The 26,570-nt window shown below is 45.8% G+C and overlaps 1 long non-coding RNA gene across 4 annotated transcripts; it reads left to right on the forward strand.

Annotated features, from left to right (window-relative positions):
- The first annotated feature begins 1,522 nt into the window (after positions 1-1,522).
- LOC128107655 (uncharacterized) lies at positions 1,523-23,099 on the forward strand. 4 transcript variants are annotated; one of them, XR_008217172.1, is made up of 5 exons: positions 1,523-1,732; positions 16,825-17,640; positions 21,441-21,555; positions 22,122-22,223; positions 22,340-23,099. It is a non-coding gene; the product is annotated as an uncharacterized LOC128107655 (long non-coding RNA). The 4 variants fall into 4 exon arrangements; XR_008217169.1 differs by having other exon boundaries at positions 22,122-23,099; XR_008217171.1 differs by having other exon boundaries at positions 16,825-16,987; positions 22,122-23,099.
- The last annotated feature ends 3,471 nt before the right edge of the window (positions 23,100-26,570 follow it).

Genomic DNA, 26,570 nt, shown 5'->3' on the forward strand with positions numbered 1-26,570 from the left:
ATACTGTGGCTTGTGCATGGGCTTCTCTCATTCTAACCCTCCTCACTTTTCTTAAACTTCACTTTGGTGTAGTTTTGAAGCCAGGGTCTCACTGGGTAGACTTGTCTGACCTGGAAGTTGCTATGTAGAAGAGGCTGCCCTGAGCTCACAGAAATCTGCATGCCTCTGCCTCCTGAGTCCTGGGATAAAAGGCGTCCATCACAAGGCCTGGATTTCCCATTACCTTCTCTCTCTCTCCATCTTCCCCCTTCGTCTTTCCATTTTCTGTCCTACATGGCTCTTAAAATGATGTTCAGTGCCTCACTAGGAAGCAGGACCACAGATACCCCTACTGCTATACTTGGAGGCTCTTCCACTGTCTACCTTCTGTCAATCCTGGACAACATGTAGGCTGTTAGTCTATGTGGCCAAGTACAGCTTCAACGACTAAAAGGTCTCCACTGGCTCAGGGTCCATATTTTCTTTTTGGAACTGAAGAACTGTCTGCACTGAAATGAGCTCACAGAATGGAAAGAGGGAGGGCAGGGTGCCTTAGCTGGGCTCTGAAGACAAATAATCCATTCATCCTTTAAGCCATAGGTCGTCTACACTGCAAACCTACCACATACTCAGTCTTTCTTGCCCAAAGTAAGCAGCATCAAAGAAATGGTCAGTTATCTTCTCAACGGAGGCCAGCATCAACCCACTCTCCTTCATGTTGGCCAGGCCAAACCTGGTAATACCCAGGTGTTCACCCTGTGCAAGGGAAGATGGTCAGTTGAGTCTCAAGCCACTCCAGGAAGTTCAAAACCAAACCAGGAGACATTATCCCAACACTAGAACCAGTAGGAACAGCCAGGCAGCTATTCGTGGCACCACTAAAAGCAGGTGGTTCTTAGTGCAGCTTCATAGCCATTGGGACTTGATGATCCCAAGGACAAGGAGCCTGTCTCTTGTCAGTTGTACCCAGATGCTGTGCCACCCAGAATTAAAAATCTGAGTTTTAAAAGGGGAGTTGCTTCTCCTTTCCTATGATCATTAAGCTGATACTAGAAACAATTTAGCTAATTCAAGAAACGAGCGAACATACAACAGATCCACACAGGACCGCCACTGTCAATATCTTCTCATGTGAGGGAGGACTTCGTGAAGTCTCCCCTGAGGATTTACAGCCAGGTAATGGCTGTTGGGGTGAGGACAGACATACTCTTCAATGTTGTAAACACTGGTGAGGTGCTCATGGTCCAGTATATTACATGTCCCTCAATCCTACTGCTGCAAGCAGCCCTAATGTCAATCATTGGGTCATTAAAATAGGCATTCATTCATTCATTCATTTATTCATTCGTTTGTTTATTGGCCTTAAGATAAGAAAGTACAGCATTTCACTCTGGTTTTGAGAAACCCACCAGAAAGGGAATTTTTTTTTCTTTTTTGATTAGCGCGCCCTGGTGCATTCTATTCAGGTGCCACTAGGTGGCAGTGTAGCAGGAGGTCGCAAAGCAGCATGTGCAAAGCCTCTCTAGACTCCCGCAGCGCAAGAGGAAGTGGCACGTGCAGCGCTCTACGGTGGCTGAGGGAGGGCTGCTGCTCTCTGAGCTCTAAATCCAGCAGTGCCCGGGAAGCTGCAGCGACAGTGGCTTCTGTAGTTGGAGCCTCGAGAAGGAGCAGTTCCGGGAGACGGTTGTAGCTAAGAAAATGTAAGAGGCAGCCTGCTGCTGAGGCTGGGGTCCCGGGTCCCAGAGGGTTCCAGGTGAGTGACAGCTGTGAAGAGAGAAAAGAGAGAAGTTCCAGGATGGGATTTCAGATCTTTCGGTCCCTGAACTGTGGTGGAGAAAGTGGGATGGACTGAGCAGTGTCGGAACGGGCATCCTGAGCAAGGATGCCACCTCCCGAAGCCCCGTGCTGACTCCTCTCAGGAACCTTTCCCTGGTACAAGGAGACAGTGTGTGCTGACCCAAGGTTGTCAGTTGTTATGCCCACATCACGTCCCCAAAGAGACCACTGAAAACCATGGATGTCCAGAATGCAAAAGTAAAGTTTATTTCTGTTACAAGCCGCGAGGCAGGGAACTCATCCCAAACACTCACTTGTAGCTGTGAGGCTGGGAGGAGCTCTCCTTTTTTGTAAGGCTAGCTCTTAAAGGCAAAGACCACCTAATTAATTCCCCCTCAACCCCCTTCCCTCTCCCTGAAAGAATTAAACGTTAGAAAGAAGAACGATCACCAGTCCCAGACCCCCCCAAACCCTCAGCCTCAGCAGAACGTTAGAAAGAGGAACAAGCACCAGTCTCAGACCCCCAAACCGTTAGCCTCAGCAGAAATTATTTTTATGATATTTCTTATGGCATCAACAGAATAATTTTGTGACATTATCTGGGTCTAGCAGAATATCCTGTGGCTATTCTAGGAAGAAAGGCAGCCCCATGGAAAGTCCCTATAGCTATACTCCCCGTCCCTGGTACTGATTTTTAAACTAGCCAATTATGTATTGCCCTGAATGCTATGCTAATTTTGTGGGTTTTGCCTTTAAAAGATGCCTGCAATTATTGTTCGGGGCTCCTCTCACTGAATAGTGGAGGGGGCCCGTTTGTGCAAACAATTAAATAAAGCCTCATGCTGGTTGCATCAACTGGTCTGGAGTCCGGGTTTCTGGGGCATCCACCGGAGAGGGTAGTGCCCTGAGTCTGGGGTCTATCATCTCCAGTTAGTATCAGTTCCTTTTTTCCCAGTCTTTGATCTTTTGTCTGTTCAGCAACTATGTCAGGAGTTTTAAGAGCTGTCTCTGGAGTTGGGATATTTTATGGCCAATTAGCCCACCAGGTGGCTGAACATCCTGACTTTGTAGTTGGTATCACCATCTGGGAACCTGAAACTGGCCTGAGTTTTATCTACACTAAGATATCCTGGTTTAAGCTTCTGTTTGTCTGTAGGGAATAGAGTGTGGGGTCTTACTGAGGTTTCACATTCCCCACTTTCTTTGTTCCTGATGGGGCTCAATCATGGGCCCCTAACTAACTTCTAACTCAAGGGGTTCTTCTTTATCTTATTCTTCAGGGTTAGCATACAACTCGAATCCAGTCGTGTCCACCGGTGCATACCCTCTCTGCGCCATGAGCTGGATTGTGTATAGTCTTTCCCCCATATATTGGAGAAGTTTATTTATGACATAAGGCCTGAACGTGATGGCCACAAAGAAGAGTATTAAGGGCCCTATGAGGGATGAGACCAGTGTAGTAAGCGAGGGGGACTGGGAGTACCAGCACTCGAACCAGCTCTGAGTGACTTCATGTTCTCTTTTTCATTTGGCTAACACCTCTCGTACTTTGGCCAATTTTAGGATTCTTTTAGGACTCCTGAGTGGTCTATGTAAAAACAACACTCTTCCCCTCATGTGGTACATAACCCCTTATCCTTTAAGAAGATAAGATCTAGCCCTCTCCTATTCTGCATAACCACCTCTGCCAGGGAGGATAGGGAGTCCTGGAGGTGCGAGATAGAATTTTCTAATTTTTCTATGTCTTCATCGATGGAGAGACAGGGGCTGCAATAATGCTGCTGTTAGTTATTAGGGATGCCACCCTGGTCCCCAGCACTGCCAGGCTAGCTCCCAACAGCACTGATAAGGTAAGGGCTGTAACTGGCTCTCTCTTATAGTGGCTAAGATTGACAGGCTCAATCAAATTATGTATGATATAATTTGATATAATGTATGACAGGGGCACAAGTCTGACTAATAACAAAACCCCCAGGTTTTATTGAGGACCGCAATATGTGCACATAGACTCAGTCCGGAAGTACATGCCCACCAAGTATCCTCTAAGGGCAACAAGTAGCCAATCTTATTTCCAAGTGGCTGAGTATAATTGCAGTGAATTTGATATTCTAGTGCGATCCGTCCCACGCATAAACCCTGGCCCTCTACCTGTTGGAGTGTTAGGGAGGCCTTTGTTTGCCAGCGGCACTGTTGGGGGTCAGCAGTAATGCTATCTTTGCCCATTACTGCTACTCCCTCGTAAAAAGGGGGTTGTGCATCATAACAAAGCCAACAGGAAGTTGTTAAATTGGGCCTTGAGGCATTAAGGAGCACAAAGGACTTCTGGAGTAGGGAGAACAATGGATCCCTGTCCATCTGCCTGGGAGGAGGTTGGGTCCTCCATAGGGAGTCTATGTGGTTAGATTCTGTGGTGGTATAATCTAGAGGCTTTTCAGTAATGCTGTGTCCCTCAGGCATAGTATGACTTGGCAGAGGAGGGAGGGGGTTGGGTACCGGGTTCAGTATCGTGTTGGGTCTCACTGCTGTTTTTACGGGGGACAAAGTGTGCCTGATAGTGAAAGTGAGTTTGGGATCATGCCCAGAATGGTACAGCCGTAGTCCCCACATTTTCCAGTGGTCCAATCAGCCCTCTTTCCCTCTTCAGTGAACTTAATTATTAAGGAGTCACAACAACCTCCAGGGGTTACCCAGGGGTGATTGGGGAAGCATTCCTTGTCATAGCAGGGGCCACAGTCTACCCATCCTATGCCTTTCCGGCATTTTCCAGTTCCTGGCATATTCCTATCCCCCCAACTCATGGTAATCAAGTCAGTTTTTATCCGTGCCTCCCATCAAATGTATCCAGTTCTTCCACAGTCCCAAGTGGCACAGTAGGCTAGCCCTGGGCCCCCACCTTTTTTAACTTGGTCCTGGTTCTGTGAATGTCCAGGGCATACATAAAAGTGTTGGTCCCTAGTTCTCTTTCTCTGGCCAGGAGTAGCACACCTGTACCCAGGGAAAGGTTCCTGGTCCGATGGGTCCCATGCCTCTCTTACCAGAACATAGAGGTCAACATACAAGTCCAGGAACCAGGTGTCCTTGGGTTCTCTGGCTGAGGAGCTGGAGTTGGCAATGACACCGGTTTCTGTGTTAACTACCAGCCAAGTCTGGTTCCACGGCACGTGAGGGTTGCTGGAGTGGCCCGCGCCCTGGAGGGCTCTCATGAGCAGGACCAGCAGGAGCAGGATAGGCTTCACTTTAGGTGGAGCTTCAGCTTCAGCAGGTTGGAGGGGTGTCTTGATGCCTCCCAGGTCTCATCTCAGTGTCCTGTTGGAGGGGCAAGCAAGCCTGATGGTCGAGCATGGGAGTGGTGGATCCAGACTGCAATGCTGTCCACCTTGAGAATGGTGGGGATGGTCAGGATGACAACGTGGGGCCCCTTCCATCTTGGTTCCAAGGTCCTGGACTGGTGTCTGCAGATCAGGACCCAGTCCCCGGGCTGGGTAACTATGGGGCTTAGGAGAGGAGGAGGCCTGCAATTGGGGCCATATGTCTGCTTGTTCTTGGGACAGAAATTCAGACTCTTAATGAGATCTGCATCCTCCATCTGCACCACCAGTTCTGTTTGTAGACTAGGTATAAGAGGGGGTGGCTGGCTGTACATGATCTCAAAAGTGGTTAATTCTAGCTGGTAAGTGGAATTCCTTACCCAGAACAAGGCATAGGGGAGGAGAGCCACCCAGTCACCGCCAGTCTCTAAGGCTAATTTAGAAAGGGTCTCTTTTAGGATCCAGTTCATCCTCTCGACTTGTCCAGAACTTTGGGGCCAATATGTGCAGTGTAATTTCCACTCGGCCCCTAATGCAGTAGCTATCCCTGGCTTACTTGTGAGATGAAGGCCCTGCCGTTGTCTGACCCAATCAGGTGGGGGAAACCAAACCTGGGGAGGATTTCTTCCAGTATCTTTTTTACCACCATGTGAGCCACCTCATGTCTGGTTGGGTATGCTTCAGTCCATCCTTAAAAGGTGTCTACAAAAACCAGTAGGTATCTATATCCATATTTACCTGGCTTAATTTCTGTGAAGTCCACCTCCCAGTACATACCTGGGCGAGTCCCTCTCTTCCAAGCTCCTTTTTTTTCCTTTTATCTTGTAGGAGTTTTCCAATTGGCAAGCCTTACATTCTGTTATAATTTTGTCAATAAGTTGATTGGCTTGACGAATTTTTAAGGGGGACCCAGAGATCAATTCTCTCAGCTTCTGGGTCCCTAAGTGAGAAGTCTGATGGATACTCTGGAGCATACATTTTCCTGAGTAGGCTCGGGAGAAGCACTTTTCCTGTGAGTAGCTCCACCATCCATCGTTTTTATATACTCTCTCTACCTGAGAAGCCTAGGCTTCCTCATCTGAATTATAATGTGGTGTGGGAGGTAAGCCGTAGGGGCCTGTATCTGCCATAACAGGTAGAGCCACTGTGATCTCTAATAAGGCTGCTTTCTTTGCTGTCTGGTCTGCCAGGTTGTTCCCCTTTGACATGGCATCTATCCCCCTTTGGTGGCCTGGACAGTGTGTTACTGCAAGTTTCTTTGGGAGACATAGTGCTTTTAGCAAGTCCAATATCTCTTGTTTATTTTTAATAGCCTTTCCTTCGGCAGTGAGCAGCCCCCCTCCATGTATATTGCCCCATGGATATGTAGCGTAGCAAATGCACACCTACTATCCATATAAATGTTAATCATTTTGTCTTTGCCCAGGCTTAGGGCTTTAAGTGAGTGCTATCAGCTCGGCTTTCTGGGCTGAGGTGCCAGCTGGTAGAGCTTCTGCCCAAACATTCTTACAGGTGGTGGTCACTGCAGCCCCAGCTTACCTGTGTCCATTTCGGGCAATGCTGCTCCTATCCGTAAACCAAGTCTCTTCTGCGTCTGTCAGCAGTGTGTTGTGGAGATCAGTTCAAATACAGTGTACCTGGGCTAGAATCTCAGCACAGTCATGGAGAGGGGTCTCTAGGTCTGGGTCTGGCAGCATGGTGGCTGGGTTTAGAGTGGTCGGTGGCTAGAATGTTATTCTGCTTGGATTTAAAAGCAGGGCTTGGTAATGAGTCACTCTGGCATTGCTCAGCCGTCTATTGGGGGGTTGCTTTAGAACTGACTCTAAGGCATGGGGGGGTAACAACCACGAGATTCTGTCCCAGGGTTAGTTTATCAGCATCTTTGACCAGCAAAGCCATGGCTGCTATGATGTGCAAGCATGGGGCCACCCCGCAGCTACAGAGTCCAGTTTCTTTGATAGATAGGCAACAGGTCTCCTGCATGGCCTGACATTCTGAGTCAGCACCCCTTTTTCCACTCCTTTTCTTTCATCTATAGAGAGGAGGAAGGGCTTGTTGATGTCTGGGAGGCCTAGGGCTGGAGCTTCTACCAATTTTCGCTTGATGGTGTCAAAGGCAGTTTGCCTCTCCTTATTCCAAGTTAGAATCTGTTCCTTTGTGGCCTCATAAAGGGGGCGAGAAATTTCAGTGTACCCCGGAATCCAGAACCCCGCAGAGCCCAGGAACTCTCTGACTTGTCTGACTGTTTTAGGTACGGGTATCTTTAACACCGTTTCTTTTCTGGCCTCTGACAGCCATCTTTTTCCTTGTTTTAGTACATACCCAAGGTAGGTTACCTGTTTCTTGCAAATCTGGGCCTTTTTCGTGGAGGGTCAATAGCCTAGTGTCCCTAGTGTTCTTAGAAGGTCCTTTGTTCCCCTGAGGCATTCCTCTTCTGACTTAGTGGCTATTAGTATATCATCTACATATTGTAAGAGAGAGACATGGGGGTGCTGGGAGTGATACTCACTTAGGTCTTCATGGAGGGCTTCATCAAATATGGTGGGCAAATTCTTGAATCCTTGTGGCAGCCTCGTCCATGTCAGTTGCCTGCTTATTCCAATATCTGGATCATACCACTCGAAGGAAAAGTAGCCCAGGCTGCTCGGGGTGAGTGGAAGACCAAGGAAAGCATCCTTTAAATCCAGAACAGTATACCATTCCTTGTCTGGTAGGAGAATACTTAGCAGGGTATACGGGTTAGGTACTGTGGGGTGAATATCTATTACCCTTTTGTTGACTTCCCAGAGATCTTGGACTGGGTGGTTGTCATTTGTTTGTGGTTTCTTAACTGGTAGGAGGGGTATGTTCCATGCAGACTGGACAGGCTGTAAGACCCCCCCTTACGGAAGTCACCTTATGTGGGGGGTAGTCCCTTCTTGGCCTCTCAGGTCATGGGATACTGGCGGAATTTTACTGGGTCTGCATTAGGTTTGAGTTCCACGTATATTGGAGGCTGACGTTTGTTCAGCTCCATTCCCCGTGTCTCGGCCAAGACTCTTGGAAACTCTTGGAGCCAGATGTCCATACTTGGCCTGAGGGTGGACTTTCGCCTATGGAGGTGGTATTCCTCCTCCAAGGGCATTGTTAAAAACACTCCTATGTCTTTTCTATCTGGTTGTTCGATGTGAGTGCCTGCATCTGTGAAATGGATCTGTGCTCTCGTTTTGGTGAGCAAATCACGCCCCAGCAAGGGGTATGGACATTCAGGAATAACCAGGAATGAGTGGGTTACCTGTCCCACTCCCAAGTCCACCATTCTTTGGGTAGTCCATTTATAAGGTTTGGTGCCCATTGCACCCTGCACCCAGGTCTGTTTCCCTGACAGGGGGCCCTCAGGTGTCAGAAGTACTGAGCTTTCTGCCCTCGTATCCACTATGAATTGGATAGGTTTCCCCTCCACTCTCAGGGTTACCCTAGGCTTGGGGAAGGGAGCCAGGCCCCATCTCCCCTAGTCACTGTCTTCTTCCAGGGTGGTGAGGATGGGAGTATGCTTCCCTGGCCCCGGTGACCTGCCTCTCTTATTCCTGTTCTTGGGGTACTCTTTAGCCCAATGTCCTTCCTTACAATATGCATACTGGTTCCTCCCTAGTTTAGACTGAGGTTTCTTATCTTTTCCACAGTTTCCGACCTTGGTGGCTAGGAGCACTCTCTCCATCTGTGCCTGTTGCCTAGCCAATATCTTGGTTAGGTTCCTCTCTTGCCTACTGTCTCTCTTCTTTTTTCTTTCTCGATGTTCTCTTTCCCTTCTCTCTTCCTTTTGGTCCTCCATTTCTCTTTTATTATAAACTTTTTGCCACTGCCACTAGGTCCCTCAGACTTCTTTCTCCTAGTCTTTCTAATGACTGTAGCTTTCTCTTAATATCTGGTGCTGCCTGATTAACATACGCTAGGATAACTGCCTGTTGTGTTTCCTCAGATCCCGGCTTATAGGGGGAGTACTGTTTAAAAGCCCCCATCAACCTCTCTAAGTATGCGGCTGAACTTTCTTCATTTCACTGTCTTATGTCGTCAATTTTTGCCGTATTAGTAGGCTTGCATGGAGCAGCCTTGAGACCTGCTAACAGAGCCTGGTGGTAGACACGGAGATTCTCCTTACCGTCTGCCGTATTGTAGTCCCAGTTGGGGCGGGTGGGTGGAAAAGCGCCACAGCTAAAGCACGATCTGTTAGAGGGGACGCCCATGCGTCCTGGAACTAACTTCCAAGCATTCTCCAGGATCTGGTTCCTTTCCTCAGTGGTGAAGAGGCCTCCCAATAATTGATATACATCATCCCACGTGGGATGGTGAGTGAATAAAACTGTCTCTAATAGGTTAGTTAAGTCTTGGGGGTCCCTAGAAAACAGCATATTTTGGGCCTTCCAATTATACAGGTCACTAGTGGCGAACGGCCAATATTGGAAGGGTTGGTTCCCAAATCATCTGGAGGGCCAGCAGGCCTGAGGAGAAGAGCTGATGTGGAGTCTGGTTGAGGGGCTGACATGGAAGGGGCTCCTGCCCCCTCCTCCTGTGGTAGACAGAGCTGCCCCCCTCCCTCCACTCTTGACAGCTGTGGCTCTGGGGCCTGCTCCACAGGAGGCGCTGTGGGGTGTGTTTGGGGAAGTTGAGGAGATCAGGGGGGGCGGAAAAAGTTCTGCTTCAGGAGATCCTCCCTGGAGCACAGCAGCAGGCTTCTTCGTCCCTTCTTCCTGATTCACTGAGGAACTCCTGGGCTTGACTGCCAAGACCTGAGTGCCTTGAACGTGCTGTGGGGGCAGAAATAGCTTTACTCAGGGAAGGGGTCCACCTTCCCTATCTATCAGGCCCCTCCAAGTAACTGTATAGGAGACTTGGTCAGGGTGGCCAGGGTTAGGGCGAAAAACAATCTCTACTCAGTGGATGGTAGCAGCATCAAATGTTCCCCCTTCTGGCCACCCAATGTTGAAAGTTGGGTAAACAGAACACTCAGCTGAACAGAAAATGACCCATCTCTTCTTCTTAACAATCACGCTGTTGTTGCTTGCAGTCTCCTGGAAATCCTGCCAGTGAGCAAGGGTTAAGTCTAGGGGTAAAGTCGGGGTATTCCCCATAGAGGAAGAAGAAAGTCAAAGATAGTAGCTGAAAGAGAGAGAGAGAGAGAGTAAAGTAACAATGACCACAATAAAACACAAAATGACTCTAACAATTTCCCAGTTCCAAGTACAAGCTGGCACTTCCTCCTGTGGTAGGGGAAGATGCCCAAAACCACTCCTAATGGGTCATCTAATGAACAGGAGAGGCTCCTGGTCACTTTCCAGAGGAGGCTGCTAAAACCAAATGGTCACCTCTGAGGTGGCCCCAAATGGCTCGGGAACAGGGGGTCCCTTGTCCAAATTGGGGAACGAGACGTCTCTTTTTCACTCCATGTTCACTGTCTAGACACGTCTGCCCCAGTGAGAACCTGCAAAGTACAAATCGGTCGACCAGTACAAAACGAAAGTAACAAGACGGAGACACAGACAAGACAGAGAGTGCTCTTGTCATGTCAATGGACCTCTGGACCCTTGAGGGTCCCAGTGGGGTCTCTGGGTTTCCTGGTCATCCCTGACCAAATGTTATGCTCTTGGTCCCCAAAGAGACCACTGAAGAATGTTGTGATCGTGTCCCCAAAGAGACCACTGAAGAATGAGGATGTCCAGAATGCAAAAGCAAAGGTTATTTCTGTTAAAGCAGCACAGCAGGGAACTCATCCCAAACACTCACTCCTAGCTGTGAAGCTGAGAGGTGCTCCCCTTTTTTTGTAAGGCTAGCTCTTAAAGGCAAAGACCACATAATTCATTCCCCCTCAACCCACCTACCTGCCCCCAGTTAGAATCAGTTCCTTTTTCCCCAGTCTTTGATCTCTCATCCTTTTAGCAACTATGTCAGGAGTTTTATGAGCTGTCTCTGGAATTGGGATAGTTTATATCCAATTAGTCCAGGTGGCCGAACATCCTGACTTTGTAGTTGATACCACCATCTGGGAACCTGCAACTGGCCTGAGTTTTATCTACACTAAGATATCCTGGTTTAAGCTTCTCTTTGTCTATAGAGAAAAGAGTGGGGGTCTTACTGAGGTTTCACAAGCTAGAAAGTGGGTTCACAGCAGCTAGGTGGCAGGCTGAGATCCAAGCTCCTATTCTGGGCCCTCTGCTTCACAGATTAATTATTAAACCATAGACCTTCCTTATGAGTTTTCACTTTGTTTGTTTTTAAGGCAGATCCATTCATTTTTAAGGAGCACGAGAGAGTCCTGACACCCGTGTGGAGCACTAAAGATTTCATAAGAATGCAGCATTTGCTGCTTGGTCTAGTGGAGAGCAGTCAAATCAGCCATGGTTGCAGCAAATGCAACGACACACAGAGGGGATAATGGCAGCACACGTAATGTGGTACTCAAACATACCTGCAGGAACAATACTCATATACATAAAAAATGAAATAAATATTAAGAAGGGGGAAAAACAAAAATTAAAATAAGACACAAATGCAAGTCAGGGGCTTGTGAACTGGCTCAGCAGGTAAAGAGTAGTAAAGCAGGAGCTCTTCCAAATTCTTTTTTAAGCCAGAGATACCCTGGTGTTGAGAGATGAAGACAGGTCGGTAAATAGATAGAAAGAAGGATGGATGGATGGATGGATGGATGGATGGATGGATAAATAGAGAATAGACAGATGAATAGATAGATAGAATTATAGGCCTATTATCCTGATGAACATATGAATACAAATTTTCAATAAAATATTTGCAAATCAAGTTCAGGATCACATCAAAAAAAATATCTACCGTGGTCAAGTTGTCTTCACCTCAAACATGTAAGGGTAATTCAACATACACAAATCAATGTATTTATTACACCACATAAAATGAATAAAGGAAAAAAACAATATGACCCTCTGAGTATATGAAAAAAGGCTTTGTAAAATCAAACTTTCGTCAATGATAAACGTCCTGGAGTATTTAGGGATATAGAGGATATGTTTCAACATAATAAAGTCATTGTATAACAAGCCCACAGCAGCATCATGCTAAATACAGAAAAACTCAAAGCAATTCCAAAAAAAGAAGGAACAAAAAAAATATTCACTCCTTCCACTCCTATTCAATGCAGTACTTGAACTCTTAGCAAGAGCAATAAGACAACTGAAGGAGATAAAGGGGATAGAAATGGAAAAGTGAGAAGTCAAAATGTCCTTATTTGCATATGATATGATTCTAAACAATTAAAACTTAAAATTTATCAGAACTCCCTTAAACCTGACAAATAGATTCATAAAAGTAAAAGATTGTAAAATTAACACACACAAATCAGTGGCCTTCCTGTATACCAATCACAAACATACTAACAAAGAAATCAGGGAAACAGTTCCACTCACAAAAGGCTTTAAAATGTATGACAAGACATTTTATATGATCACACTTTAAAAGCATGCTATTAAATACAATGTATCACCCCTTTCTATGGAACTTAATAATGTGTCCATAAATGTTCTATTATTGGGCAAAGGATAATTTTTAAAGTGGAACAGGCAGGAATATCCAGAGATAATTTTAGAAGGGTAAAGTAGGGAAGCATGATATATTGGAGAGGAGCATGACATATGAGATGGAAAAAAATACTTTAAGAGAGAAATGTGAGCAGTGGGTGTGATTGGTAGAGTTGATATTGCAATAGATTTCAGTGTCCAGAAACTTTGTGAATGGTGAAAAAAGAGGCTACAGGCTGGAAGAACAATGGGCTGTGAGAGCATGCCCTGAAAATATGGCAAGTGTTCTAGTTAACTTACTATTGTTGTGATAAAAGTCCAAAAAGCCAATCTGGGAAAGTGAAGGGTTTATTCATCTCACAGATTGCAGTCCATCATCAAGGGAAGCCAAGGCAAGATCCCAAAGCAGGTGCTTGAAACCACACAAAATGCTGTTTACTGCTCTGCTCGGCTAGCTTTCCTCTGAGGCCCAGGATCACCTGCCTAGGAATGGCACTACCCACAGAGGGCTGAGCCATCCTTCATCAGTTAGCAACAAGAAAATTCCAAAGAAACATGCCTGCAAGCCAGTTTGATGGAGTCAAATCTTCAACTCTGTGTCAAGTAAACAGCCAAAATTAGCCATCACAGCAAGCCAGAAGGGGAAAACATAAACCTCAACTTACTGCAAAGAACATTGACACTCCATGAAGAGGATTCTATGTCCAAAGTGAAATTTCCATTGTAGGAAGAATGATTCAATATGGTTTATGTCAGAAGTGAAATAATCAGTAAAATGATGAGTGATTATAAGCCCAAGCCACAAAGGAAAAGTTGGTAAATTTGACTTCTTAAAGTCCCTTCTGGAGGCTGCAGGGTAACATGGGGAGGGGCTGTTGACTGATAGCACCTTTGAGCATCCTTCCAGTGTTTTGGTGGAGAGGTTCCTATCAGAAGTCCTACCCCTTACTACAGAGACCAGGTCCCAAATACAAGCCTGAATCACTAACTGCATGCCAGAGCTTATGTTCTAGAGAAATGGAGGAGTCCATTCTGCTTGAGACCAGAGTGAGGCAGAAGGAAGCTGGTTCTAGATCTCCCTGGAAAACATGGAGGAATAAGATGTCCTGAGGAAGACTTAGTGAGTTCTGGGAAGGGGCTGGGGAGTTTTCTGGATATTTTTGGGCTTGAGCCTTCCAGGGCTAAGACTCAGGAACTGGGAACTTCTGGGAGGCAATAGGCCTATCCTTCTCTGGGTTCCTAAAGAGCAGACCCAGATGAAGGATCCATGATGATTAGTTTGGCAGAGTCAGGAATTGACAAGGCTGAAGCTGCTTTGCTGGGTACCCTCAGGCTTTCACCCTGAGTGGGAAAGGAGGCACAGAAGAATTAATGAGATTTCTGTACCATAACTGTGATCACACTCACTGAAGTCCTTTCATTGTGTGCCAGTAATGATAGGAAAAGGGGAGTACCCTGGCAAAGCCATAGGTTCTGATACTTTACATTATAACCACTAGCAGGGCAGGATCCACCAAGTGCTACTGTCTTCCAGGGATCCCTAAAGTTTTGAGTTCCCTGTTGTGGGTGGCACATAGATCAGTTCAGCCTGAGAACTGTTAGATTCAGTGGACCTGGAATGAGCCTGTCCCCTTCCTGGTATTTCTGAATGTCCTGGAATGTCAGTGAGGATGGCTATGTGAATCTGGTGACTATGTTCTGCCCCTGCATGGCTTCTCCATTAACATGAGACTCTGAAGCATAGAGCAAGTGACTTGGGCATCCCTTTACTGCCTGAGTGCTTGGGGACAGTAGCAATTTTCTCCAGGCTCTGAAAGCAAATGGCTGAGGGCTTGGAGCCAATGTGCATCCTCTGAAACTGTGAGTAAGCCCTTAAGAGGCTGTCCACTGTGTCACATTGTTTAGGGAGACAGAGGAAACCAGCTGACTTCTGAGACATCCACCTACCTATAGAGAGATGGGAGAACTGACATCCACAGAGGGGAGACTCAAGTCTGGGCTTTCAGAACCTGCTTGGGCAAAGTCTCATCTGTCAGTCTCTTTCTGAGCATCCTTCAGTGTGTCAGGATTAACTGAGATGAAGCAGTGTGTAGGGCAGGCGCTGTGCTTTGACTTCTAGAATTGGGTATTACTGAGATAGCTCACCTTGTCTAGCATGACTTGTCAGTGTGATATAACATCTGAAAGGACACAGTTTTCTCACATCACTTATTTGTTCTGGGATCCACTAAGTACACGTCTGAAGCCACAGTCTAGGCTTTTGGTGAATTTTCAATCCAGACCAAACACGGTGCCGGTTCTTCATTTTAAGACTGGGGTAAATTCAAAAGTGTGAAGTGGGCCTCTGGGAAATTCTATAGTAAAGGACCCCTTTAATCTGTCCTCTTGTGCCCTTTACCTGCCTCTCTCATGCACCGATGGATGTTGTTATTTAAGCTGGCTGTGTCACCTTTCCTAAGGGCGTGTGCATTGTCACAGGTGTCTCCAGGCAAGGAATTTGGCTCTTGTGTAGCTCTAGGTGAAGCACCACCACAGTGACACACTACATACTATCCCCATGACTATGACACATTTGATTTTCTGTACATGCCTTTGCATGTCTGTGTGGAGCCTCTCACTAGCCATTTGTCTCTCTTCAAATTCCACAAGCACTCAGGCAGGAATGGAGCCTTACACTTGTGGGAATGTTTGCTCCTGTGTCTCAGGGCCCCAGTCCTTATCATCTCCAGCCTGACATGTCACTAGTTGATCACACATTTGCTAACATCATGAGGGCTGGAATGTATTCTGCTGATGATTTGGGGTAATTTTCCTCATTAACTAGGGGATTTACCTTTGTTCTGACAGGGCACCCAAAACCTCCAACACACCCACATATTATAACACTCTTGGGTATTCTCAACAATTTGCTTGTTCACATCAGGGGACCGATCTTTACTCCCCACTATCCTGACCTAATACCCTAGCAACCTTTATTTCTCATGTTATTCATTAGAGATCTGAAGAAGTGATAAACCGTTTCATCGGATGTGTTTGGAATAGAGACTTCAACTTCCCATACTTGAAGTAGTAAAAATATTCTAATGAAGCAGAGAGAGAGAGATCCCTGGCTTTGTAAAGAGGAGGTGTTGGAGGTCTTTCTTTCTGTTTCTGGAAAGACTCCTGAGAAGGGCAACATGGCTTTTTGTGCATTTCTGAAGAGCTAGTTAGTAGATAGGTGACGCCTCATGGAGATGACTCTAGTAGTCCCTTCTCTGGAAATTCTGTTGTATCCTGGAGAGCCCTTGGTATTCTCTGTGATGTTACCAGTGTTGTGGCAACACCAAATGCCTGTAGGGTATTTGTTCAGTGCCCTTAGACATGTTGGTAAGACTGAGCAGGCTGCTTGGGAGAGAGAATAGAGAACATGGAGTGACCAGAGAGAGGCAAAGGAAGCTGGCCTTTGGTCTTAGTCTCAAACCTGGAGAAATAAATGGTTTGGTGAAGAAAATGAATCCTGAGCAGGGGATAGCGAGCTTCCTGGAGGAGGTGAACTTGAGCTGGGGCTCAGCATCTGGGAGCTTCTGGGAAGCAATGGGCCTATCCTGTTTCTCTGGGCTTCTTAATAGCAGACCCAGAGTCAAGAGTCTCTGATGGTGAGTTTAGGAGAGCCATGAATTGTTCAGGCTGCAGCTGCTTTTCTGGGAACTCCTTCATTTCATTCAGACAGGCAAAGGGACAGGAGGAACTGATTGACAAATGAGCTGTTCCCCTCTCTGGGTAGGGTGTTGCTGTACTTCATTCCAGTGGATTCCTACTGTTTCCATGGGAATCTGATGCTAATAAGAAGGGAGGGAAATTCCCTTGGCTCTCTACCAGGGCCTCAGACATTCAGATGCTTTGGTCCTGGACACGTGTGATCAGAACTTGGTGCTGATAAGCTTTAGGGACATTCGAGACTTACCTACATCACATCAGATATGAGCTGACACTGTCCTCCAACTCTACATGGCTGGGATACATTATGTCTTCCAGGGCCAGGGGACTGTACTAGGGAGTGAGGCACAAGCCTAGCCTTGCTGGTTGAGGACAGAGACATAGATCATGGGCACCAGTTTGAGGATAGCTGCCCTGCTCTTTGGGAGTTTCACTGGGTCCCTAGCATTTCTTCTTCCTCGGGCTCTTTGGAACTCATCATGGACTCTATTAACCTTAAGCCATTCAAGTATACAAGTTCACTTTTCTTTATCTACCTGCAGGGACTACAGAGGAGGCACCATCCCAACTCTCCACCTTCACTGAGCAGGAGCACCAGATGAAAAAAATAGAGAAACTCACCGTCTGGCTAAATAATATGACCTGTGAAAGAAATGAGCTGTGTGAAATCCTCGCCAATTACACAAACAAGGATTTGAAAAACAGGTAGTCATTATGCCCAGTTCTCTGCTAATCATCTTAATACCACAGTATCAAGCCCAGGTTTCCTGAGGAACAGGAGACTGTACATCCAGGGTGTCCTGGTGCCTAAACTAAACTTCCTGAGTGCATTCAAGATGCAGAACTTGGACCCTGGGTAGGAGTGCGATGGGGACACAGGCTGTTCTGTTTCCTATAAATGAAAAGCAGAGCCTGTGGCCTGAACCAGAGTCTGAGGACAGGGACAGTAGTGTGTGAGCTCTCAACATGCATTTCAAGATGCCTTGACAAGTGTTGGCTTGTGGGAGATGCTAGGTCCTGTTAGTTTGTTGTGAGTCTTTGTACTTGACCAGCGGATGATTGTGTCTGAAAGCTCAAAACCACTCCATAGGGAGTTTATCTTCTCGTTGGCAAAAAAAAAAAAAAAAAAAAAAAGTCATTTGGGCAAGAAACTGTTCTTGTCTAGAATGCTTGATCAAGTGGACATGCAGGACCCATAGGAAGGTGGCCACTGAACTTTGCTTGGTGAAATGGTCCTTCAGGTTCCTGCTTACCAGAGGAAACTGCCAGACATTCTACAGGACACAGAGAGAAATGATTGGGAGACTCTAGGCGTGTGGGCTGAAGACAGATGCCTCAACTTTACAAAGGAACATTAGGTGACTGTCCATGCTTCCAGGTGTCTCTGTCTACCCTGCAACACTCCCAAAGTTACTTGTGTCCTTCTTCTCTTTCTCAGATAATATTATATCCTTCTGGGCCCTTTGATGTAGTTGAAGCTAGATAGTTACAATTTTCCTTAGTTATGATAACAGATAAGGTAAATATAAAACCTTAGACTCACAAATATTAGATAGATATGTTCTTTAATATTGTAACTGTAATTCTTGCTTGATAATTGTTTTGTTATATGTAATTTTAGTATGTTAAAGTTAAAACCTTCCTTTTTGAAAAAAAAAGAAAAAGGGGAAGTGCTGTGGATGATTGATTGATAAATAAAACAGTGATTGGCCAGTAGCCAGACAGGAAGTATAGGCGGGACTAGCAGAGAGGAGAATTGAGAGAACAGGAAGGTGCAGAGGAGGAGCCACCAGCTTGCCATCCAGGTAGCAGCATGTAAAGGCAGCAAGTAAAGCCATTGAACACGTAGTGACATAGATTAACAGAAATGGGCTGCATATAAGAGTAAGAGCTAGACAATGGTAGACTTGAGCTAATGGCCAAGCAGTTTAAATAATATAAGCATCTGTATGTTTATTTTATAAGTGGGCTATGGGATTGCGGGGCTTGGTGGGACCAAGAGAGAAAAACTCTAGCTACAGGCTATTATGCAGGGAGCTACTTAGGGAACAGCACAAAGCTTTCATTGATGATGTCAGTGGCCTGTGGCTCATTTGCTTTGCAAGGGTCATATGAGATCACAGGGAGGAAGCAGCCTTCAAGGACTAGAGCCCAGTGCCAGTGCCAAGTGAGGGGTTCTCATTGTCAACGTTTTGGGTGGCATGTGGTCTTCTCCTTTCTTCCTTCATCCCAATGTGTTCTCTTCCTTTTGCCAAGCTCTTGGTCATAGTGACAGAAGCCTGAGTACCACCTTGTCAGTCCTTTTTCTGGGCATGGTTCTGGACAGTTCTCCGGGAGCATCCTGGAGCTTCCAGTCTGGAGCTGCCTGGATGACCATAGATGTGGGTGGACTTTGATAGGCTGAGGGTTGGTGTGACAGATTTGAAGCTTCAAGAGAACATGTTCTCCAATCTCATCAACATAGTCTGACTAACTTGTGTGTTCCCCTAGGAAGTTTTAGGCCCAAAGGGATGGATTGCCGTATTGTGGGTCTCAGTTGAAACACCTGATGTGCATAGTCTAAATTCAGCTGTTTATTCAGCATGACGTCCTCTTCACTTTTTTCTTCTCACTTCTGATTTCTGTGGTCTGTGTATGATCTATGCAGACGTGTGTAAATGTGTACATTGGTGGGTGTGTTCAGAGACTACATAATAAAATCCCGTGTTGTCATCTGTTGCTCACTCCCTTATTCCCTGGAGCTCAGGTCTTTCTCTGAACCTGATATTTTCTCTTTGGGCTAATCTGGCTGTCCAGCAATCTTGGGATCTCCTGTCCTCCAAGGTAGACCTTCTGTCTTGTTTATTCTCATCCAATTCCTACAAGTTTCAATTGCTCAGAAAAAGGAAGGATGTAGTAGCTTTCTTTTTCTTCATTTACTTTTATTGTTTTGATGTTAATGTGGTTTCTAATAAATAACAAAAATCAAACAATACAGATGTTTTAAAAATAAACAGTAGGCACAGAGCTAAAACCACAGGAAATGCCTGGTTTGTCTCATTGACTTCACAACACAGAATCCCACAGTGCATCTTCTTGTTGACATTGTGTTTTGACTACATCATGTGCATGGCTGTATCTTAGAACATTTCCCTCTCATAGCTGTGTAGAGTGCTGCATTCTTGAAAAGCTATGTAGGTCACTTCACTGGCCTCTTTCTGACTGACTTTGGGGCTATTTTCATATCACATGCACTGCAACCTGTTACAAACTTCCTAGGTTTTGACCATGGGTCACTTTCTTTCTCTTGAACTAGGCAGGGTCTTCTGTGGAGGAGCCAGGGGAGGTTTAGTGAAGAGACTGCGATGGATCAACTTGGAAGCCGTGTGATCAGTGAGTCTTGGGATAGATAAAGCTCATGAAAGTAAAAGTAAGTGCAGGCCAGGGTAGCAGAGCCTGGCTGAGTCTAAGAGCCTTGTAGACAGCAGAGTGGACCCACTTCCTCCCCCTGCAGAAGACTTTCTTAAAGGCAGCCTTTTCTACCTGGACATTCTGGGATCAGAAGTGTGTGTGTGTGTGTGTGTGTGTGTGTGTGTGTGTGTGTGTGTGTGTGTGCTGTGTGTGTGTGCTTGTGCTGTGTGTATGCTCTGTGATGCATTTCTGTACATCTCTGTTTGTGTGTGTGGACCTATATGTGTGTTTTTTGTGTCTCTGTGTGTATCTGCTGCCTCTGTGTATCATGCTGTATGCATGATAGTGTCACTTTGTGTGTGTGTGTGTGTGTATGTGTGCTCATGTGTGGTTGTCTGTGTCCATGGTTCCTGTATGTATAGCTTTAAGTGCTGATGTGTGTATGTTTGTGTGTATGGATGCTTATATGTGCAAGTATGTGTTTGGATGCATCAATATGTTCACTTTTTTGTGTATGAAGCATCTTTAATGATAATAGAGTCCAACTTTGTTGAAAAAGTACTGTGCACACTCACTTTTCATCCATCTAATATTGTATGCTGCTGCCCATCTTTCCACATGTCCACTTTGCTCTCTAGGACAAAAAGGACACAAAACTACTCTAAGTCAATGGTTTTCAGGTAATTGTAGAGGGAATAATTCCCTAGCCATGCTGTGGTGTGAGAATGGGGCTGTCTCTGTGCACACCCTAGGCTCGTGATGGTCTAAAGCACTCACCACATGCTGTAGCACTCAGTAACTGCTTTTCTTCAAAGTTCTTCATTTTGAGTTAAAATCAGCCTCATGGAGGGTTGGGAGCAATGAGGACTCTCAGACATTGCTGGTGGTATAACATAATATAGCACAGTGAGAAGCCACAGACTCTTCTTCAGAAAGTTAAACTGAAGTTCACAGGTGAACCAGTGATTCCAGAATACGAAGTAGGTGTCCAAGGAGAAGCTAGGGGACATTAGTGTTGTAGTAGCATTCCTCAGAGTAGCCTAAAAGTAGAAACTATCTAGATGTCCATCATTCGCTGAGTGAAAAAGTACAATGTGATTGAACCCTTCCATGAATTATTGTTCAGCACGAAATAATACATGCAATCATTTGGCCCTGATATAGTCAGCCTTTTGTTGCTCAAAGAAATCCTTGACACAATCGCCTTACCAGGAGGAATTGTTGATTTTGACTCCTTGTTGTGGCAATTTTCTAGGTTCCTGGGCTCTTGGGTTTTCTAGTTTCCTGAGCTCATTTGCTCTGACATGAGGCAGCCTGTGGTAGAGGGAGCTTCTTTTGGGGAAGTTGCTCACCTTGGGGCCAACTGGGAATTAGTGAATAAGACCAGTGAGCTGGTCCAGTTGTCCTCTGCTGGGGAACATTCCTATACTGCACAGCCTGGAGAACTTCCTAAGCAGGGTTGGCTAACCAACTAGTACCCCAGAGGTCCACATGTCTGTGCATTAGGATCACAGGATAGGCACTTCAATGATTGAGTTGCCTGTTTCTCATGGCCACTGTATTCTTCTCTCATCCTACAAAAGTAAATATTCTTCTCAATAGTATCCCTGGTGATTGTTCCTTATATTAACATTAGCTGGGAAATTAAACATGTTACTGCATTAAAGTGTGCTTGTATGTGTGCACACATGTACTTGTGTGTATTCATGAGTTTGTTTGCATGTGAGTGAGAGACCCTCCACTGAGAACACAGTCTTCTAATAAACAGAGGCAAGAGAGCCTGGATGAAAGACTAAAGGACCTGTTGAAGCAGGAGGAGCTGGTACCCAGCAAAAGGACATGGCAGAAAAGATGCAACATCACTTCAACGTCTCTGAGATAAGGTAGGAGCACAAGCCTGGTGGAGCAGTTAGAACCATGTAGGTCACCTGTACCTGGATTTCTGTCCTTTTGGGGGATTATTCCAATCTGGATGGCTCTCAGCCAGAGCCAGGGAAAGAACACCTAAGGGTATTGTGCTGGCTCAGTCAATGAGAACTTCTCCAGAAAACACTATGTTTGATTGATCCTTTGTGTTTCTGGGGAGTGTGTATCCCTTATTCCTTTCTGAGCTCTCTGGTATCTTCTCAGTACCTTGTCCCCTGTGTCTCCCCACAAATCTCCTTATGGCAGTCCTCAACCTAGCAGGAGGAGGGTTAGTTGTGGAGGACAGTGTGTGCTCCTGCCACTTTATTTTCCTTCCAGAACATCGCCTTTAAAGAGAAGTTCCTACCTTTGGACAGATCTGCATGCAGCACACTCCTGCAGATTACAGGTTCTCTGCAGTGTGCATCTGTTTCCTGTGAAAAGATTTTTCTGTTAAAAGAAGATTTAGGGGTTGAGGAGTTGAACCTAGGCAGGTTTGTATACTGAAGGAATAATCAGATCCTTCACTGCTTTTACTTTGTAGGATCTCCTAGATGGTCTACATTCAATTTCCCAGGCTGCTCACATTCACCTGGTATCTAATCAAGGCCATGCATTTTCTGACAGTTTAATGTCGATGGCTTTGGTAAGCTGACTGAGCACTCAGCCCTCTCTAGGTGGAGGGAAATCTGTCATGGAAGACTGTTGATGTCAAGCTGTTCCTGACAGACTACACCAAAAACCATAATTTTCATTCTCCAGGCCAGTGTTGAAGCTGACTCCATGTCCTGCACAAGTGTTCCTGAAGACAATGCACCACAGAGATCTTCACTGTCCCTCATTCCCCGGGTTAGTCACTTTTTCCTGCATATTTAAAATCAGTGGGTATGTCTCCATTTCTCAGCCTCAACTGAATTGCCTGGTCCTGAAAAAGGATTTATAGAAGACATCTGAGTCATCTTTGATGTTTTTTGGTATGCAGATGCTGCCCACATATTTGTGGAGTCTCTAATAAGTGCACAAGTGTCTGTATGCTGAAAGAATCAAATAGTGACCAAGACATTACAGGATCAGCAGTGGGTGATAATTTATCAAAAGCTTCCCAGAGGGACACAAAGAATGCTCTAGAAAATCTCTCATTCTTAGTCTGAGTAAGGGCTTGGCCTACAAAGCCTGCAGGAGGCATGGCTACAGTAGCTTTGAAAAAGGCTTTCACATTCACTGACTGCCTTCCTACCATGTTTCCAAGGCCAGCCACAGGCTGTAGGTCTGTGCTGCTAAAAGTGCAGCAAGAGAATGCTGCTGACCTTAATTGTTTTGTTTTTTTTTGGTTGGGTTTTGTTTCCTTTGGGTTTTTTTGTTATAGATTGAGATTTTGATATTTATTTTTTCTTTCTTTTGATCTTGTAGTTTTTTGGGTATTTTGATAAGGCTGTTTACTGTTTATATTGACTTCTCCCTTTAAGCCCCTATTGAGTAATATTACTGTGTTTTTATTAATAATAAAGTGATTTTGAACTTTTCTGTCTTAGAACCTATTTCTTTGGTCAGGTGTGTTGTCTCACTCCAGTACCCCAGAACCTCCTGTAACATCAGAACTCTTGTGTGCCCATCTTGGGCTACAGAGTAGGTTCCCAGGCAGCCAGGGCTACACAGAGCTTTGCATGTGGATGGTGTTGTCAACTCCATGTATTCCCATTGCATGAAGGAATCCATACTTCATCCTTGTGGACATATATTTAGCTATCTCTAGCTATAGCATTCTGTATACCCACTTCATGATGTGATCATGTGCACCACATTCATGAGAAATACAACAGTATTGCTGTAAAGTCTCTCAGGAAATGAGAACATTTACTAAAGGAGTATGAAAGAAATCCATGGCCTGCTTGCCACCTAGAGCCATGATGATGTCCCTGCCTGGTCTGCTGCTAAGGGTCATGCCCTGTCCATGGCCCTGACACAGCTGTGGGAGTCTGTGTTGATACCCATGTATCATCCTCTACCACTGAGGGCCTGGCAGCCACCTGCAGTCTTGGACACCACCTGTGACCATGTTAGTGTCAAAGGGATATGCCCCAAAGGGGACATATGTGTCTTAGAAGCCTGTGCTGCCCCCTAGGACCATAATGACATCAGGGCTGGAGCTATTACTGAGGGTCATGTCTGGGTCTATGGCCCTGTTGCAGCCAGGGTCTGTGTTGATATCTCAGGCATCTGTTGTCTTCAAAGATGCTTGGAATTTGGGCTACCACCATGGGTCATGGTGCTAGTGGGTCCCTGCCAATTTGTGTGACCTTCATTGCCAACCAGAGCCATGATGATATCCAGCCCTGGGCTACAACTTTGGAACATGTCTGGGTCCATGCTGCAAACACAGCCAGGATCATTGTTCATATCCACAGCCTGTATGACCACCAAGGGTCACACAGAGGTAGGTAGAGGTCTGGGCTGTCACCTAGGACCATGATAGTGTCTAAGTTGTGTGTTCCTGCAGGAGCCATACAGATCTGACTGGCCTGTGCTGCCACCAGGGACCCTGGTGTCCTCGAGGCCTAGGCTGCTGTCAAAGACCATGTCTGGTCCATTGCCCTGCCACAGACTTTGTCTATGTTGATGTCAGTGGCTCCTTTTACTACTGAAGACAGGATAGAAACTCAAAGAGTTAACCCCATACTTCGCTGGCCTTAGTACTAGTGACATCTGAACTTGCCCCTCACCCACTGCAGGACTGGGGAGAGTGGGCTCTGCACCTGGACTGAGCAGTACAGTAGAGCTGACCCTGTTGGTTGTGGTGTCAGTGAGCTTGCCCTGAGACTGTGAGAGCAGAGGAACTGAGTCTACCCACTTCTGCCTTGTGTTGGCCAGGGTAAGGGAAAGATCCCTGCCTCACCTGATCAAATGCCACCTGCAGCTGGTGGGAGAGTGGGACTTTGGGCATGAGAACAGAAGAGCTGGGTCAGCCTCTCACCAACTGTAGGAACTGGGTTTGTGGGCCTGGTACATCACCTCAGCAAAGCACTAGAGCTGTCCCTTTACTCTGAGTGTGGGAAAGTCAGATTTGAGTGCATGAGAACAGGACAAAGGGCCTCTCTCCATTCTGCCCATTGCATGAGTTGACCTCGGTGGGGCAGTGCTGGAGAGCTTGCCTGGGTGGAGAAGATGAAGGAAAGCTGGCAGCCTGACCATCCCAGGTACCCCCAGCCAGAACCATGGCTATGAATTATCCAACCCTAACGTCATCTTTATCCCTGGACTGCTGGAGCAGGTAAAGGGCCCAGTTCTGAAGATCTAAAGCTGCAGGATCTCTTTGACACAAGGCATCAATAGGATATCCAAGAAGAGTACAAGTGAAGGTCCATCATCTATAGTGTAGAGAAGCCAGAGAGGCCAGGAACACTTACAAGAAAAGATGTATGGACTAAAGAGTATACTGTGTGACTCACTGGGCCACACTAAACTTCCTTGCCAAGACTTTTGTTTGTTTGTAAATTTGGGTTTTCAGTTTTCCTTTAAATTTTATTTTGATTAGGACAGAGCTCAGATGTGATGGAAAGGATAAGGGGAAAAGTTGGATTGGGATGCATCATGTGAAACCAACAAAGAATAATAAAACATTTAAAATAAAAAAAAATAGAAAAACCAGAGCTATCTGCCCCTGGTTTCCTTAAAATATAACATCAGTGAAAAACCAGACTGTAGACAGAATGAATTCCAAGATACGTTGGGACTTTTTTGGCCTCAACTACAAATGGGTTCAATTTCTTAAAAAATTTATTTCTTTTATTTATATGTATGGACATTTTCCCTGCAGCAGGGCTGCATACCACATGCATGCAATTCCACCAGAGGCCAGAAGAAGACATCAGATTCCACCTGAACCTGGCGTTATAGTGGCTTTTTAGTTGCTCTGTTGGTCCTTTGGGAGAGAAACTACTCAAAATGCAGCAGCCATCTCTCCAGACCCTGCACTTGACTTTTGTCCTTCTAGCCATGTGTGTTATATTAGTTTGACTGAATCACTCACAAGCAAAGAGAAATTTCAGGAGACCAGAAGGGACAAACACCTGATGTAGGCATGCTAATTGTCTTAGGATACCAGGCATCCATGCAAGGCGTTGGTGGGTTCAGGATCCTGCTCCAGCATCACTTATTGTCAGGGTTGGAGCAGATCTCTCACACCTCATCCTGGATGACAATGAAGATTAGGGCCATCTGATGAAATGCAGAATTGAGAAGACACTCCTGGTGGTGGAGGTATGGATAGGAGTCCCTCTTGATGGTCCAGCTAAGCAGTGTTGGGAGGAAGCTTCACACCAGCCAGAGTGGATGGAGCCTGCAGCAAAAGATACGTGCCAGTCTTGAGGAGCATTTCTGTATAAGGCTAGGAAAGGAGAGGGATGGTGGATGGTGCTCTTTAACCCAGGCTGATCTCATTGTGTCCTGAGGAAGGGTTTCTTCCAGATGAGTGCTTTATTTTTATGAAGCTCCCCTGGACCAGATCTGCCTTCTGAGACTGACAGTGAATCAGAGAGTTAATGTGTGGAGGAAGTAATCCTGTGGGACAACAAACTGGTGCTATCAAACAAGGGTAGAAAGAATCTACTCTTTATGAATAAAGAACATAAACACACAGAGCATCAATACAAATACAAAGCTTATGAATTCCATGGATGACATGATCAGCTGGAGAGACGGCTCAGTGGGCAAAGGTAGCTTCTGCTAGGCCTACAGACCTGAGTTACTTCTCTAGGAGTCACATGATTGAAGGAGAGAACAAACTTCTGAGAATTGTCCTCTGATCTTAGTACAAGTGTAGGTACATGGTCATGGTCCACAAAAGCTAATACTTTCTATTCCTAAGGCTTTCTATTTCTCATTTACCCTAGAATCTTTCCATCTGAGGCACTCTTTTAATTATATTACTCTGCATTCCATTTGAGAGATTTGGGACATTTGCTATTTTATTCTTGTTGCTGAGATGATATAAGAT

The sequence above is a fragment of the Peromyscus californicus genome, unplaced genomic scaffold, assembly GCF_007827085.1.
Source record: "Peromyscus californicus insignis strain IS unplaced genomic scaffold, ASM782708v3 Scaffold_12__1_contigs__length_115047231, whole genome shotgun sequence".
NCBI lineage: Eukaryota > Metazoa > Chordata > Mammalia > Rodentia > Cricetidae > Peromyscus > Peromyscus californicus.